Raw genomic sequence first — 14,461 nt, 5'->3', positions numbered from 1 at the left:
AAAATTCCCCATGAATGCTTTGTGTATATTATGTTAAATTCTCAATCTGAGTGCATGCTATGCATTTTTCCCAATTTGTTTGGTACCAGGCACGATTAACAAAGTAGGGGGGAAAATGCTGACACTGGGACCAGTGACTTTTCATAACATTCAGTGACTGCTAAGTAGCAATCTATGACTTTACAAAGCAACCAATGACTCCCATAGCAACCATTTACTTTCCATAGCAACTAGTGATATTTCATACTAACTGGAGACTGCCATAGCAACCATGACTTTCCATGATGAAATTGACTTCCCTTAATAACCAGTAATTTCCATAATGACCCTTGAAATACATTTCTCAAGAACATGTACCTATTATTTCTACCAGCATCAACTTAATCCTTAGTAACCAGTGGTATCCATAGCAACTAGTGACTTATTTTCCAAAGCAACCTTTATCTTTCCATAGCAACTGTTGGCTTTCTTTTCTTTTCATATCAGTTACAGACTTTTCATAAGAACCAGTGACTTCCATAGCAAAATTTTATTTTCTATATAGCAACCAGTACCATTAACTTTCATAGCAACCTGCTGGTCAGCCGGAATGGTAGCCACTGCAGCCTTTAAAGAGCCAGGCTTTATTGTTTAGCTAACAAAATTGATAATGGAAGTTTTATAAATGAAAGCTAGACAAAGTCTATTTCAGAAATTTAGCAGGTTTAGCATTTATCTGTATTTATTTACTCTTATTATTTTCCTAAAATTTAAATACTATAACACAATTGAATTAGTTTGTAATGGTACAACAGTTAAAAAATAGTTGCTTAAAATTTTAGGGTCCAAGCCTGTAAACTGAGCCAAGCAAAATAGATGTGATGGAGGAGACAAGTGATAACAAACAAATCAAAAGAAGAAAATGTAAGTGAATTGACTTATCAAGTACAAAGTTGTTGTAGTGTTTAAGGGATTTTAGGGTTTTAACTTCTGCATGAATGATAGGATTTCAAAATGAATTGGTTAATGCAGCCACCATTAGTAGATGATGTTTTGCGTGCTGTACTTGTGTCCCTCGGTCAAAGTCATAGCAGTGATGCATTATGTCAGGCATGAGCAGGTACCTGAGTAGATAAACCAACATTCTGTAAGCTTGTTTGATTTATGTAGTTTCCTCACATGAAAGTACACATAGTCATCAGTGGTATTCAAACTCAGAGCAGTGAGTTGCAAGTGATTTGAAGTCAACTTATCTAAGCCAAGCACACCCCATTGTCTGCTTATCTGAACTCTGTTCTTTGAATTGAATATACATCAAATATCTGATATTGGTTGAGACAGTATTGTTCCAGTTACTACAGCATTCCTTTGGACCACATTAAATATGCATTTGTTAATTGTTATAATGTAAATATTAACCACATTTCAGGTCATATCTTGGATAAAAATGGTTACCTTCAACAACTAGTTATACTGGTCACAGTTAAATTAAGTAAGTACTTGTACAATATCTACAAAATGTGCTAAAATGATACTTTAGACAGTACTTTACCAAATACAATTCTCTTTGCCTGTTTTGTTCATCAACCATGTGAAACTCTATAGTCATCACAGTCCTCTTGTCTTGAGGAAATTTAAGATCAATTACTCTTTTATATATCACCTCTAAAGAGAGCATATATTTTGTTAAGTAAAAATAGCTTGGCCCTATAAAGAAATTTGTCAATGATTCCTGTCCTTAACCTCTCACTTACACAAAAAATAATGATGCAATAAAAAATTTTTATATGGACTATAATTAATATGCAATTGTAGATATAAATAATTATTAATCTTAAGTTTAGTTAGAAAATTTGTTTGAATAATTTGGCCTCTAAATAAATGTCTGTCTTTTGAAGGCAATGCATATCTTATTCAGAATTTAAATTTATTTAAGAATTATCATATGAAGTACTTTATTTATCAAATTTTGAAATATAAAAAAAGTAAAATAGTTTTTTTGTTTATTTTCAGATATTGTTGTCAAGAAGATTTTCCCTATTCATCATAGAGGAGCAATGGAACATGTGCTTAAACTTTGCATAAGTTTTGTTGAAACTTTCATTTGATATACTGAAGATGGTTGTTGAATATTGTTTGGTAACAATATCTATATGGCTATATGGCTGTAAAGAGAGATGTTGAAAGGTGCAATTTTAGTGCAAAAATGTGCATGTTTAACAACATGTTGAATGAACAAACATTATAATGCAGTAAAACACTAGGAATCATTATGTTTTCAAAACTTTATAACAACTTAGTAAATGTGTTGGAATGTCCATATATCCATCCACCAAGAGGAGGTATCTACATGTTAGTGAAACTTAATACATTATAGATGGATAAATCTCATTGGGGAGAAATGATGTGTTGAATTTTAATATGCCCGAAACAATTTCGGGCATATTATGTTATACCCCCTGGCATCTGTTCCTCCGTACGAACCCAGAGGTACTTGTGTGACTGGGTATCAGTATATAAATAACACATGGGTTTGTTAGTAACAGTAAAAATATCATCCCGAAGAAAATACTGTTACCCAAGGATGATTGTCCATATTATTATAAGGTAGAAGACACCTATTGATTTTGAGGTCACAAGATCAAAGGTCAAGAACTGAAAACAGTTTCCGGAGCATAACTTAAGTTCCATTTGGCCCACAGTGTTCAAACTTCATAGGATGATTGTCTATATTGGGTAGAAAATCCCTATTGATTTTGGGGTCACAAGGTCAAAGGTCAAGGTCATTATTACTTTAGAACTGAAAACTGTTTCCGGAACATAACTTAAGTTTCATTTGGCCCACAATATAAAAACTTCATAGGATGATTGTCCATATTGGGTAGAAGACCCCTATTGATTTTGGGGTCACAAGGTCAAGGTCATTATTGCCTTAAAACTGAAAACAGTTTCCGGAGCATAGCTTAAGTTCCATTTGGCCCACAGTGTTCAAACTTCATAGGATGATTGTCTATATTGGGTAGAAAATCCCTATTGATTTTGGGGTCACAAGGTCAAAGGTCAAGGTCATTATTACTTTAGAACTGAAAACTGTTTCCGGAACATAACTTAAGTTTCATTTGGCCCACAATATAAAAACTTCATAGGATGATTGTCCATATTGGGTAGAAGACCCCTATTGATTTTGGGGTCACAAGGTCAGAGGTCAAGATCATTATTACTTTAAAACTGAAAACAGTTTTCGGATCATGACTTAAGTTCCATTTGGCCCACAGTATTCATACTTTATAGGATGATTGGCCATATTGGGTAGAACACCACTATTGATTTTGGGATCACAAGGTCAGAGGTCAAGGTCACTATTACTTTAAAAGTGAAAACAGTTTCCGGAGAATAACTTAAGTTCCATTTGGCCCACATTTGGCCTAGCGGTGCTCTTAATATTTTTCAGCTCAATTTTTTTTAAGAATAAAAGAGTGTGAGCTATTGCTATGTACAGTCATGCCTTACTTTCTTGTTGTCATCCTAAAACTTTAACATTGGCAATTATTTCATTACAAAATGGATTCAATTTTCTTCACAACAACCCTTTTAACAAGACCTTCAAGTAGACCAGACTGAACTTGACCTTGAGTCTTAAAATATCTTGACCTTCCAAGTCACGGTGTCAAATGTTTAAACTATCAATTTTGCTTGATATTTGCTTATTTGGCTGTAACTTTGTTATTCTTTTTAGCTCACCTGAGCTTGCGTTTGAACATGGGTTATCTCAGATGAAAAACTAGGTCACAGGAGCTAAAAATAGAAAAATCTTGTTAACACTCTAATGGCTACTGTTTTCATCCAAATATCCTGGACTGAAAGTTTGTTTTGATGATTTTTATATCAAATTTGAATATGGGTCACCTGGGGTCAAAAACTAGGTCACACTGCTCAAATATGGAAAATCCTTGTTAACACTCTAGTGGTCACATGTTTGACTCGCCTGTCATGAAACTTGGTCAGGATGCTTGTCTAGGTAATTGCTCGGATGAGTTCGAACATGTGTCATCTCAGATGAAATACTAGGTCACAGGAGTTTAATATAATATGGGTTTGATGGGTCAGGTGAGCGATCTAGGGTCATTTTGGCCCTCTTGTTGGCTGTAACTTTGTAAGTAATCAATGGAGTATTTCAAACTTAGACAAAACAACCATTTGGACAAGACATGCTGAAAGGTTGAACAGACCTTGACCTTGAGCTTTAAATCACATTGACTGTCAAGTTCAAATTATTGAATTTTGGTTAAGTTGTCATGAGGGAACGGTTCCCTCTTGCCAGTAACATGGCTCTAAATTTCTATATTACTGCATTTTATTCTATCAAATTGTTATACATGTATCTGTTTTGTTAAGGGGAACGGTTCCACTTTAGAAAGTTTGTTATAGATAAGTTTTGAAATTTATTTTTTATTTTGAGGAGGGAATGGTTCCCTCTTACTGGTAACCTGGCTCTAAATTTCTAAATTATTGCATTTTATTCTATCAAATTGTTATATCTATTTTGTTAAGGGGGAACAGTTCCACTTTAGAAAATTGTTAAGTGATAAGTTTTGAAATTTATTTTTTATTTTGATGAGGGAACGGTTCCCTCTTACTGGTAACCTGGCTCTAAATTTCTAAATTATTGCATTTCATTCTATCAAATTGTTATATCTATTTTGTTAAGGGGGAACGGTTCCACTCTAGAAAATGTGTCGTAGTTAAGTTTTGAAATTTGTCTTTTATTTCGATGAGGGAACGGTTCCCTCTTACTGGTAACCTGGCTCTAAATTATTGCATTTTATTCTATCAAATTGTTATATCTATTTTGTTAAGGGGGAACGGTTCCACTTTAGAAAATTGTTAAGTGATAAGTTTTGAAATTTATTTTTTATTTTGATGAGGGAACGGTTCCCTCTTACTGGTAACCTGGCTCTAAATTTCTAAATTATTGCATTTTATTCTATCAAATTGTTATATATATTTTAAGGGGGAACGGTTCCACTTTAGAAAATTGGTAAGTGATAAGTTTTGAAATTTATTTTTTATTTTGATGAGGGAACGGTTCCCTCTTACTGGTAACCTGGCTCTAAATTCTAAATTATTGCATTTTATTCTATCAAATTGCTTTATCTGTTTTGTTAAGGGGGAACGGTCCACTTTAGAAAAAGTGTTACAGATAAGTTTTGAAATTTGTTTTTTTATTTCGATGAGGGAACGGTTCCCTCTTACCGGTAAACTTGCTCTAAATTTCTATATAGCTGCATTTTATTCTATCAAATTGTTATATCTGTTTTGTTAAGGGGGAATGGTTCCACTTTAGAAAATGTATCATAGATAAGTTTTGAAATTTATTTTTTTATTTTGATGAGGGAACGGTTCCCTCTTACCATTTACATGGCTCTAAAATTCTAAATTATTGCATTTTATTCTATCAAATTGTAATATCTGTTTTGTTAAGGGGGAACGGTTCCACTTTAGAAAAAGTGTTTCAGATAAGTTTTGAAATTTGTTTTTTATTTCGATGAGGGAACGGTTCCCTCCTACCGGTAACCTTGCTCTAAATTTCTAAATTATTGCACTTTATTCTATCAAATTGTTTTATCTATTTTGTTAAGGGGGAACGGTTCCACTTTAGAAAATTGGTAAGTGATAAGTTTTGAAATTTATTTTTTATTTTTATGAGGGAACGGTTCCCTCTTACTGGTAACCTGGCTCTAAAATTCAACATTATTGCATTTTATTCTATCAAATTTTTAAATCTGTTTTGTTAAGGGGGAACGGTTCCACTTTAGAAAATGTGTCGTAGTTAAGTTTTGAAATTTGTCTTTTATTTCGATGAGGGAATGGTTCCCTCTTACTTGTAACCTTGTTCGTAATTTCTAAATTATTGCATTTTATTCTATCAAATTGTTATATATATTTTAAGGGGGAACGGTTCCACTCTAGAAAATGTGTCATAGATAAGTTTTGAAATTTATTTTTTATTTCGATGAGGGAACGGTTCCCTCTTACCGGTAACATGGCTCTCAATTTCTATATTACTGCATTTCATTCTATCCAATTGTTATACATGTACCAGTTTTGTTAAGGGGGAACGGTTCCACTTTAGAAAATTTGTTATAGATCAGTTTTGAAATTTATTTTTTATTTTGAGGAGGGAACGGTTCCCTCTTACCATTAACATGGCTCTAAATTTCTAAATTATTGCATTTTATTCTATCAAATTGTTATATCTATTTTGTTAAGGGGGAACGGTTCCCCTTTAGAAAATATATTATGATAAGTTTTAAAATTTACTTTTTATTTCGATGAGGGAATGGTTCCCCCTTAAGCATAATGTATCTCTTATTACTGAAAAATTGCTTTATATTTATCAAAACATGTTGTATTCTGTACATGGCTTTTGTTCTTCGGGGGAACGGTTCCCCCGAAAACATTTGCAAAAGAAACAAAAAATAAAATTTGGATGTTTACTTTAGCTGTTTGTCTTTTACTTTTCACAAAACAATACCATTACTTTAGCTGAAAATAATGTAAAAATAGTGCATTAAAAAGGGGAACGAGTGTATTTCCCCTTTTTAAAATATATCGAGTTAAATAACTTTCTCATTTGTAATGTTTTAATCTTTAATCTGTGGTTATCAATAGGTATCTCTGCATGGTTTATTATGTATAATTACTTCAATATATGAAGAATCCTAAAGAATTAGTCTAAACCGGAAGTTTCTATTAGATATAATGGTATTTATTCAATGACCCAAAACTCTCTTTTAGGTTTAATATTGCTCTACCTAATTATCAAACATGAGTATAAAACTAGGTAATTTACCAGCAGTGATAATTATAAGGTGCTTCCTCAATTATTTCTCGTCTCATGCTGTGCCAATCATGTAATAAAAGTATCCATTTTCTTTTAAGATGCAATTATTCAGAGCGCATAAACCTTTTTTAATATATGTTATTTCTTGTAAGCTTTTTTCTTATACCTGACAATTTAACTACCCTTCAGAAGTACATCTGATAGAGATTAACATCGAAAATACAACGGACATATTTTTTTTCATATACCCTTTTTTCAACTTATCAACTGAATAATATTCAAACATTTTTTCACGTGAATGAATGTATTCTTTTCAATGGTTTTGGTAACGCTCTCACGTCATGTAGCTGAAATATATTTTCAAACAATTGTGTGAATACTCAAACAGGTAGAGATATGAATGATGAATTTCTCATGTATCATTCAACTTTTATATTATAAGTACACATTGACTTTATGTACAGAATTTGTGGAATTTAATGTGACAAAACAATTAACCAGTAGATCTCATGAAGCAATCATGTAATAAAAAAATCCAATCCCAATGACTATATAAGAACATTCTGGTGTGTTTATAACGTATACCTATAAAATAATACTTACTGCTATGATAGTATGATGGCATTCATGATTGTAACGGAGTAGGTCCCTGCATTATTACCTATCGGTTAAACTTCTATACCTAAATACTGACCGACTTTTTCAGGCATCGTTGAATTTGACTGGGAAATCCTGTAATTTCAACATCTTAAAGGTTTCTATATACCAGTTTACGTATGAAAATACTGCTAAATAGTTCTGTTACATTATTTCTTATCATATCTCCATGACAATTATGATTTTGTAAGAAGATAAGCAATCGTTTAACATTGAAAATACTTTCTAATACGCTTTCATTTAGATTTATTTACAGGTAGGCTCTGATGACGCTAGTGTGTGTACGTATGATTAATAGTATTCCAAGAAAAGATAAGCTGAAGCCACACATTTCATCACGTTTGGAAAGGTTACATACAAGGAAATGACCAGAATGGACCTTTCCGGTGTTTACAGTTTTTTTTGGTAAATTGGCTAACTTGTTACTGACATAATACATAGTCACTGGTTGACCAAAAAAAAGAACAATCATGTGAGTTCTTCTTTAATACGCTTCACCCATTTGCATTTGCGCAGTCTGATCAGGATCCATGTTGTTCGCTTATCAACTCTATTACAAGTGGAGAAACTTAAAGCGAACAGCATGGATCCTGATCAGACGCGGCTCATTTTTTGAAATAGATTTTTTTATACTTTCTCGACTTTTTATACATTGCTAAATATATAGCCTTTTTAATTATTCTGCACATAACACCACAAGCAAAATAACCGCCTCCGTGGTTGAGGGGTTAGCGTCGGTTTCTTCTAATCCAGTTACCTCTCTTGCGTAGGTTTGATCCCCGGGAGATACTTTGGTGGTCTAGCGTGGAGGAAGGAAGTCAAGTACTGGTATAGCTTCAGGAACGATGGTTAGGAAACTACTCGCCTATATAACTGAAATACTGTTTTGAAAAGGCATAAAATCAAACAAACAAATAAATTTGCTGGTACTTACTACCCTTTGTGGCTGACTACCCGATGTGAGCTTCTCTCTATAACACACAGTTCCGTGACAATTCAATAAAAAATCTACCGACAAAAAGCATTTTCATATTCGGTTCATGTAGATATATATGTATTGCATTATGAATCTATAACGAGGTTGTTGCTCATATAACTCACGCAGTTCCGTACTAGGGCGATTAATATATGACGGAATTATGAATATGAAGGTATAATTACTTGTTCATGTGGGGTAAACCATTATTTGTAATATATATCCATTATTCTTTCAATGAGTTCCACTTCACTTTTGACAAACATAAATGTCTTAAGGTCGACATTTATGGTAATTGCATAACTATAAACAATTGGGTTCTTTACAATCATTTAATTTCCTATCCTTTCATTGCTTTTTTGAAAATATCCATAACTTTCTATAGGTATCCGTACTTAAGGCTAGTGGAAATCTTAGTGATATAAGAAACGAAAAAAAAAAACAAGATATGACATTCAATGAATTCACTTGGTAATAAGAGATAACGCATATTAACAGGGGAATGTTGAATTATTGTATATTTACAGCTTTAGCTATCAATCTTATGAACATAAATATCAAAAGGCAGACGGTTCTGATTATTGCAATTAGTTAAGTGGTACCTAGGTCAGTTCTTCTTGTAGATATCGTACAACATTCAAAACTCTCTATGAACTTGCTTTTATTGTAGGTAGGTGATATTGATCAAGCTGTGTACATAAAGATCGTGAAGAGAATGCAATAAAACTGTACAACGTATACTTGCTGATACATATTAAAATGAAGATGGTTATTGTAAGTGTATACTATTTATCGACGTGAAAATAAATAAAACTACTATTGTCTACAACAGGGAAATTCGATCAACCTATGGCTAACAATAAATTAAATATGTGTTTGCTTAAGATTGAAGAATACAAGTAGCTTAGAATTCTACAAAAATGCAATCACGAGAATTACAATAAAGTTGCAGGAATTAGTAGAAATATTTCTTTAGTTTCAGAAGAGAAAAGCAGCAGCTCACAATTTGATATCAAAAGCTAAATTAAATTTTGCTGAATTAAAATATTAAACGGTTTAACATATTTGAAGTTACAATGTAATTGTTATTAAGTGTAAATGATAAAGCTAACTGTCTCACTTTATGGGATATATGTTTAAAAGGTTTTTATATCGTTTTCAAAATTTTAAATACACCTTGAATATTGAAATTTTAGAGAAATTGAAAATATAGACTGAAATTGCATTGAATAAGGAATAAACTCTGATGGCGTTCACTGTATTTAAATCATGTTCAAACTTCATATGACTTTTTTTTCTATATAAGGTGAGTATCGTGATATGTTGAACTTTTTATATTATAAACAGATTTTTTATACCAAAAGAGGAACAACATACCCTTTAATCTTTTTTTGATATGACTAAAAACGTTTCATAATTTCGAAAGTAATCGATAGGTCAACACATTCAATGAGACAAATACTTATGTATAACAACATCACATTAGAACATATCAAATGGCTTTGGAAACATTTGATATGATTAAACTTAAAGTTGGAAATGTCAAGTAATGATACTCTTTGATATTACATGACAAATAATAATGATCTTGTTGTTCATAAACATAAGTATTAATAACTGCATATTAATTTACGTTTTCGTCTGCTTTTACAACAAAAAACATTCTACTTGTGTTATGTACTATAGACCGTTGAATATCTAAGTTATACTTACTAAAAAGAAAATGAATTAAACATAGCATGAGATACGTATAGAATGTTTAGCATTTGACGTCATCAAACGTAAGTTATATTTAATGCACATTGGCTGCCGGTACAGATCGGAATAAAATGAGTTGAAGGTAAAGGCAGTCTCTCCTACTCATTTAAGACGTTACCTAAAGGTGCTTCGCAATGAAAATGCACATAATAAAGTATGCATATTAGAACTCTGTAATACTTTAACGCAGCGATCTGTAACAAATCCCTTTGATTCTTTTTTAATTCAAATGCTTTGTTTGTTTAGGACAAAAATGAAAAAATGCGAATGTAAAAAAGTATGTGGAAACAAATGTTATCAAGAAATGGAAAAGGTGAACGTATAGTGCACAAATGTGTGCACAAAATATCAAACAAATTTATTTTTGATTTGCCCAACCTGTTTTCTACATTTAAAATGTTTATATATCTTAAGTTGTAATGCATTTTGTTCATTGTCAGCTATAAAAACACTAGTTTATAATTACTTTACAACGAAGAGACAGGTAGATATTAACAATGCCTTGTTTTCACACCAATATAAAAATGACAAACTCTTTAGCATAGCATGATTTAGTTCATAAAAATCAGTTTTGGTTGTAACTTTATTGTAGTGTAGTTTGAAATGCATCATACATTTGTGTACTTGTGGCTTTTCTTGTGTTCAGTGCACACTTATTGTCGTTTCAACGGATGTAATGATTCAGCAATTTATTCTGTATCATTCGTTACAAAACGCTTTTTATGAAACGTACATATTATTTTTTTTAAAGTGAGAAACGCTATTAATATCTTATAAAATATAACTTTATCAAATCGGTCAACAGTAAACTATATTGGTTCGATAATCGATGGGTCGAGTTTTGAAAGTGTTGTAATATAGAATACTAGTAGTAATACTACCCTTATATTTCACACACATGCCTTTTGCTAATATTATTAAAAAAAAAATTCAGAGCTGTATGTTATTGTGCTACTTTAAGTAGGTTTCTATTCGTTTAACAGTTTGTTCGAACATACACCATTTGCTTTTTATGCAATGTGCCAGTATTTTGTCTTTCAGCAAATATATACTAGGTTATCGACTTTAAACTAATAAACTGTTTTCATATAATTACCTTCAAGATGATTTTATAGACATTCTTTTTATAATTGTTATATATACTAAAGGTAATTGGTTTTAGTTCAATAACAGTTCATCATAACATGCTGATAATATAATATATATTGTTATCATTTACACTGGTTAAGAAATGAAAACTTAGTCAAGAAGTACAATTGTATTTAAAACTTTGGCAGACAGACAATTCGTAATTCGTGAATTTGAAGTCGCTGATTCATAAAAATAAATAAGTGATGTCGGTATGTTAAGATCACGACTTCATAAACTTTATAAGCTAAAACTGCAAAATCGCGATGTTTCAATACCAAAACAAATATCGTTTGCAGTGTTTCCTTGGTTAGAGCTCAAACTTGTTTTAAAATTCATTTTAATTACGGTAAATATGCAATGTTCTTGTATATAACTGTATATGTACTTCAGATAATGATTAAATAATGATTCAAATAAAGTATATATAGTTCTAAGACTAGCAAACTCTTCAATGGTCTCCTTTTGAACTTGAATCTATTACTTGACATTCTGGTAAATTTCTGAAAAGAAGAAAACAATACGAAAATGATATAAAATATGCATCACACTTTTGATATACTATTTTTTCTTGACATTTCCTTGTATAAATCTGTTTCAAACGTGATACAAGTTATCTAAAAGAAAACATTTTTTTTTAAGGAAATCACTCCTCCCTCGAAAAAAATCATAATTTTGTGTAACTTCTAGCGTCATCGGATCATAAATGTAAATACATTTATTTGGGAAGCTTATCAGCAAGAATATCAGTGGCAAAATATATTCAATGTTAAACGTTTGTATATATATTTATGTCTTACATGTACATAATCAGACATTTTATGGCAGAGGTGATAAGATATATATATATGTAACAGAACCATTTAACAGTGGTTTTATATGCATAACGACTTACAATAAAACATTACGATATTGAAGCTGCAGGAGTTCACAGAGATACATGCAAATTTCGGTCACTATACTTGTGAAATGCGATTTAAAAGTTTTACTGATAGAACAAAAAATGCATGGACGGGTATTCCATGTCCAACACCATCACACAAACTTGAATGTAGTCACATTATCATAGCAGTGTGTGTGTATTTATAGGTATTGACATGTCAATTGCAAACTGATCATACTGTCAAACACATTAATATTCGATAAATGTTCGGTAAATTTCGTGAGATGTATGCAGTAAGATGTGATTAAATTTAATGTGTTGCTATGAACTAGTTTTACGGATGGTTATAGCGCAATAGGTTAAACTATGGTTGTATCTTTTTTAATGTCATACGTGTGGTTAAATCTGGACCGCGTATATCCATGTTTTTTTTACTTCTTATTAATAATCATTTTTAACATTACTTATTGAAACTATGATTGTTTTCTGTTTAATGTTGTTCTATTTTACAATATGTTTTGCAACTATTTCGGTAACTATTATACTCGTTTGAAATAACAGGGTTTAAGTAGTAATATTTTTATTCATTCGGAAAAGAATCATTAAAATGTCATTTTAGTGCCGTGAAATACGATATTAATCAGGTTTTAATAAAGTTTTATATCCATGTAGACAATTTTGCAAGCACTCAACCATTTTGATTAAAATATACTTTTAAAATAAAGAAAGAATATGTCTAAATACAATGGCAAAAGTACGTATCGAACCGCAGACCTCTCACATTACTAGGTAATCACTTAACCGACTGTGCTATCGCGAGAACCCATGCATTAAGCCAGTATGCTTTTTCTAATATTAGTTATATAATCCACACTAATTCTCGTAAACAATACGGACAGAACCGAAGTGGGATCAAATATCAATAAGTGCTTTTATGTATTCAGAATTGGAAGGTCAATAACATCAGAATATATGCAATATAAAAAATGCCTAATTGCCAAAAACTGCAACCCTTGTTTCTTTTAACGTTTACACGTGTATAACCTATTTTGTTGCTACATTAAATTTAATAAATTCCAATCATATACACTGTCAGGAGAAAACTTGTGGTCAAGGTATTTACTTACACTATTATTTAAAGTGAATGATAGTTAAAATTTAGAAATCCATCATTCATATCTATATCTGTTGTAATTTTACAATATGTTTAAACATATATATTCGTTACAAAACGCCAGAGATATTGTGTTACACTATTTACGTTTATTTTTATACATTTACATCAAATCTTGTCTAAACATTGTACAGTTTGTTGAAAAGGATATAATATAAAAAGTAAGAGATCCATGTGATATCCGTAGTTTATCGCTCTATCAGATGAACTTCTGAATGGTAGTAAAACTGGTAGGAAATAAGAATGAGCGTACATGAAATAAAACGTTCTGAAAGAATTATGCGCTGTGAATAATTACATCTCAAAAGGAAATGGATATTTTTATTACATGATTAACATAGCATGAGACGAGAAATAATTAAGGAAGCAAAATATATCACTGCTGGTAAATTACCTAGTTTAATACTCATGTTGGGTAATTAAGACATCTTATAGTAACGCAAAAATAGAGATTTGGGTCTTTGAATAAATGCCATTTCTGATAGTAAGTTCCGGATTGAATAAAGCTTTTATAATTCTTCATGTACTAAGTCAATTCAATAACATAAATTTGGAAATGAATGTTTTTTTAATTTCATATATAATCAAAGATTAAAGATTAAAACATTAGAAATTAGCTAGTCATATATTCCTACAAAATAACTTTCCTTCACTCCAGATCATTTTATGAACGTTTAGATTACTGAATAATTTATTACAATTTGTAAACGTTGCAAACCATGCACAGATAAACTATTACAGCCGTACAACTATTGTTTAATTGTTTGATATATTTTTTTTTCATTCATAACACTTATTATACAAATACGAGGGGCGTCTATGGCCGAGTGATTAAGGTAGTTGACTTCAAACCACTTGCCCCTCACCACTGTGGGTTCAAATCCCGACAGGGACTTTGGATTCTTATATGTGAGGAAGCTATCCAGCTAGCTAATGGAACGTCGGTGGTTCTACTAAGGTGTCCGTTTAAGCCGGAAGGGCTCTTGAAGTCTGCCTCAACCAGTAAAGCTGGAACGTCGCGATATGACCTATACTGTGTCGATGTGACGTAAAACCCAAAAC

General features: G+C 31.5%; 1 long non-coding RNA gene across 1 annotated transcript; it reads left to right on the top strand.

Moving 5' to 3' along the window:
* The first annotated feature begins 66 nt into the window (after positions 1 to 66).
* Positions 67 to 6,597, top strand: LOC132717396 (uncharacterized). The gene is made up of 3 exons (XR_009623957.1): positions 67 to 903; positions 1,409 to 1,471; positions 1,993 to 6,597. It is a non-coding gene; the product is annotated as an uncharacterized LOC132717396 (long non-coding RNA).
* The last annotated feature ends 7,864 nt before the right edge of the window (positions 6,598 to 14,461 follow it).

This window comes from Ruditapes philippinarum, unplaced genomic scaffold (genome assembly GCF_026571515.1).
Source record: "Ruditapes philippinarum isolate M1 unplaced genomic scaffold, ASM2657151v2 ctg5771_1_1_1_1, whole genome shotgun sequence".
Taxonomy (NCBI): Eukaryota; Metazoa; Mollusca; class Bivalvia; order Venerida; family Veneridae; genus Ruditapes; species Ruditapes philippinarum.
Note: the sequence above shows the minus strand (reverse complement) of the source record. Positions and strands in the feature narration are given on the sequence as shown.